The 4,565-nt window shown below is 40.8% G+C and overlaps 1 pseudogene; it reads left to right on the top strand.

The window, feature by feature from the left end:
• The window catches only part of LOC139024821 (uncharacterized), a 36,316-nt pseudogene that overhangs the window by 31,534 nt on the left and 217 nt on the right, over positions 1 to 4,565 (top strand).

The following is a 4,565-nucleotide window of genomic DNA, read 5'->3' on the forward strand; positions in this document are numbered from 1 at the left end:
AAGAGAGAGATATTGGCCGAGATTGTAAGTTGATAAAATAGCAATTCAGAACGGGAAATAATGTATGTGTGTAAACTATGATTCATATGAGTTGTCATCTATGAAGACCATCCAAGGTTTAGTGATTACATTGTTATCTCTTACTGCTTTTGCTTACTACTGGATCTTGTGCTGGAAAAATTACGCTTGCTCTTTTCTGTGGCTATGTACTGGAGCTAACATAACGTTTGTGTGCTATCCCCGTAAATCTTTTTGAAATCAGACATGTTGGCTGGATTCACAACATGTGTAGCTTTAATTGGTGTCTTTCCATGTGTAATTTCATGTGTGATTGATTTTTATAGTAATATCTTTTGAATTGGCGCGCTACAGTTTTCTGTGAATTTGGGCTGGGACGTTAGCGTCCCACATATCTAGAGAAGTTACGGACCAACAAAAAATAACTTATTTTGCAACTTACACAGGTTATACTACATTTAGTCTGATCATGCTGAGTCAGCATCCACAGGTGGGACAGGTGCGTCCAGAAGGACAGTAGTGATCCCCGTACCTTAGTAAATAGAATGGTAGTGCAGCCTACAGGGCCGGAATTGTGCAGCCATCATTTGCATCAGCAGTCAGAGCATGGTCTTGAACTTTCCACTGCCGTAGGCACTGCCAGCAGAACTCGTAGAGCTGGCCTTCTTTTGCTGAGCACATTTACCAGCGGACACAGCGGTTGGAGGGGCTGCTTCTATAAACATTTGGCCTGCAGCCAGGACCTTGTGGGTGGGTGGTAAGGAAAAGAGGTTGTTGATATTATAGCAAATTTGTTTGCTCCTGCAGTAGTTGCAGCCTTGTAATTTGATGCGAAGCTTGAATGCATTTGAATAAATTACACTTACGGTTTGTATTCAGAGATTTTGGGCTGAAAATAAAACTGCCAATCGTCTCCTCAAATTCGTTTTATCTCCTCGCTGGTCAGAAGAGCCTTCTTACGCGCTCTTGGTAAGTCCCTCCGTACCACATTCTTTCCCTATGTTTGTCGTAGCGGACAAGTGATATTGAACTTTTCTGGAATACAAAAATAAGCTTTTTTTAGTTTAGTTGGTTAAGAAATACAAAGCAGCATACTCATTTTTTAAACATATTTATTTTAACTTTGTATATATAACGTTTTTTTCTCTCATTGAGATAAAATAAATTTTCAAGAGGACCTGGTCCAATACAGCAGGAGGAACAACGTAGACATGAAAACAACTTACATACACTAACAAAACATTGAACAAACTATAACACCATCATCGAGTACAACAATTACATACTTACATATTTTTAGTTCAGTGGTGAGAAATACAAAGCAGCATACTCTAGAAGTTTAGCCTAAGAACAATTCACTGTGAAAGGATGACTCCTTCCACTTTACTTCCGTATCCTTCCCATACCGATTTGAATGGGATCTAAGATTAGATCATAAAAATTCATGAAAACACGGTTACCGTAAAACATATTATGAGTGCCTCTTTTTGACAATGGAAAATCAAAAAAATTAGCCAAGACCTCAGAAAAGAAATTGTAACCTCCACAAGTTCTGGTTTCACTTGGGAGCAATTTCCAAACCCTTGAAGGTACAACGTTCATCTGTACAAACAATAGTACGCAATATTACGCCATGGGACCACGCAGCCATCAAACCGCCAGAAGAGACGCGTTCCTGTCTCCTAGAGATGAACGTACTTTGGTGCGAAAAGTGCAAATCAATCCCAGAGCAAAGCAAAGGACCTTGTGAAGATGCTGGAGGAAACAGGTAACAAAGTATATCCACAGTAAAACGAGACCTATATCGACCTAACCTGAAAGTCCGCTCAGCAAGGAAGAAGCCACTGCTACCAAAACCACATAAAAAAAGCAGACTACAGTGTGCAACTGCACATGGGGACAAATTTCGTACTTTTTGGAAATGTCCTATGGTCTGATGAAACAAAAATAGAACTGTTTGGCCAATAATGACCATCGTTATGTTTGGAAGAAAAAGGGGAGGCTGCAAGCCGAAGAAACACCATCCCAACGTGAAGCACGGGGTGGAAGCATCATGTGTGGGGGTGCTTTGCTACAGGAGGGCTGGTGCACTTCACAACTAAATGCATGATGAGGAAATCAATCTTTCATGAAATCACACATGAAAGACACCAACTTAAAGCTACACATGTTGTGAATCCAGCCAACATGTCTGATTTCAAAAAGGATTTACGGCGAAAGCACACCAAACGATTATGTTAGCTCAGTACATAGCCACAGAAAAACACAGCCATTTTCCCAGCAAAAGATAGTAGTCACAAAAAGCAGAAATAGAGATAAAATTAATCACTAACCTTTGATGATCTTCATCACATGACACTCATAGGACATCATGTTACACAATACATTCATGTTTTGTTCGATAATGTGCATATTTATATCCACAAATAGCATTGCCTTTAAATTGTTTAACTTGGGTCAACCGTTTTGGGTAGCCTTCCAAAAGCCGTCCACAATAAGTTGGGTGAATTTTGGCCCATTCCTCCTGACAGAGCTGGTGTAACTGTGTCAGGTTTGTAGGCCTCCTTGCTCGCACACGTTTTTTCAGTTCTGCCCACACATCTTCTATAGGATTGAGGTCAGGGCTTTGTGATGGACACTCCAATAGCTTGACTTTGTTGTCCTTAAGCCATTTTGCCACAACTTTGGAAGTATGCTTGGGGTCAGTGTCCACTTGGAAGAGCCATTTGCGACCAAGCTTTAACTTGGTCGCAAATGGGTGATGTCTTGAGATGTTGCTTCAATATATCCATATAATTTTCCTGCCTCATGATGCCATTTATTTTGTGAAGTGCACCAGTCCCTCCTGTAGCAAAGCACCCCCACAACATGATGCTGCCACCACCGTGCTTCACGGTTGGGATGGTGTTCTTCGGCTTGCAAGCCTCCCCCTTTTTTCTCCAAACATACGATGGTCATTATGGCCAAACAGTTCTATTTTTGTTTCATCAGACCATAGGACATTTCTCCAAAAAGTACGATATTTGTCCCCATGTGCAGTTGCACACTGTAGTCTGGCTTTTTTTATGGTGGTTTTGGAGCAGTGGCTTCTTCCTTGCTGAGCGGCCTTTCAGGTTAGGTCGATCTAGGTCTCGTTTTACTGTGGATAGAGATACTTTTGTACCTGTTTCCTCCAGCATCTTCACAAGGTCCTTTGCTGTTGTTCTGGGATTGATTTGCACTTTTCGCACCAAAGTACGTTCATCTCTAGGAGACAGAACGCGTCTCCTTCCTGAGCGGTTTAATGGCTGCGTGGTCCCATGGCATTAATACTTGCGTACTATTGTTTGTACAGATGAACGTGGTACCTTCAAGGGTTTGGAAATTGCTCCCAAGGATGAACCAGACTTGTGGAGGTTTACAAWTTYTTTTCTGAGGTCTTGGCTAATTTCTTTTGATTTTCCCATTGTCAAGCAAAGAGGCACTCAATAATATGATTTTTACGGTAACCGTGTTTTCATGAATTTTATGATCTAATCTTAGATCCCATTCAAATCGGTATGGGAAAGGATACGGAAGTAAAGTGGAAGGAGTCATCACTTTCACAGTGAATTGTTCTTCAGGCTAAATTTCTAGAGTATGCTGCTTTGTATTTCTCACCACTGAACTAAAAAATATGTAATATGTAATTGTTGTACTGCATGTGTGTCTATAGTTTTGTTCAATGTTGTGTTAGTGTATGTAAGTTGTTTTGTCTGAAACGTTGTTCCTCCTGCTGCTATTGGACCAGGTCTCTCTTGAAAAATTTATTTTATCTCAATGAGAAAAAAACGTTATATATAAAAGTTAAAATAAAATGTTTAAAAAAATAGAGTATGCTGCTTTGTATTTCTAACCACTAAACTAAAAAAGCTTTATTTTGTATTCCCAGAAAAAGTTCAAGTTCACTTGTCCTGCTACTGACAAACATGGGAAAGAATGTGGTRCGGAGTGGACTTACCAAGAGGTGCGTAAGAAGGCTCTTCTGACCAGCGAGGAGATAAACGAATTTGAGGAGACATTGGCAGTTTTATTTTCAGCCCAAAATCTTCTGAATACAAACCCGTGAGTGTTAATTTATTCAAATGCATTCAGCTTTCAAGCATCAATTACAAGGCTGCAATACTGCAGGAGCAAACAAATTTAGCTTATTAATATCAACAACCTCTTTTCTTACCCATACCCAAACAAGTGCCCTGGCTGCAGGGCAAATGTTTATAGAAGCAGCCCCTCCAACCYGTGTGTCCGCTGGATAATGTGCTCAGCAGAAGAAGGCCAGCTCTACGAGTTCTGCTGGCAGTGCCTACGGCAGTGGAAAGGTTCAAGACCAYGCTCTGACTGCTGATGCAATGATGGCTGCACCAATTCGGCCCTGGAACTGCACTACCATCTCATTTACTAAGGTAGCGGGGATCACTAGCTGTCCTTCTGGACGCACCTGTCCCACCTGTGGCATGCTGACTAMGCATGATCAGACTAAATGTAAGAATATAACCTGTGTAAGTTGCAAAATAAAGTTATTTTTTGTT

Source organism: Salvelinus sp. IW2-2015, unplaced genomic scaffold (assembly GCF_002910315.2).
Source record: "Salvelinus sp. IW2-2015 unplaced genomic scaffold, ASM291031v2 Un_scaffold1914, whole genome shotgun sequence".
NCBI classification, from domain to species: Eukaryota; Metazoa; Chordata; class Actinopteri; order Salmoniformes; family Salmonidae; genus Salvelinus; species Salvelinus sp. IW2-2015.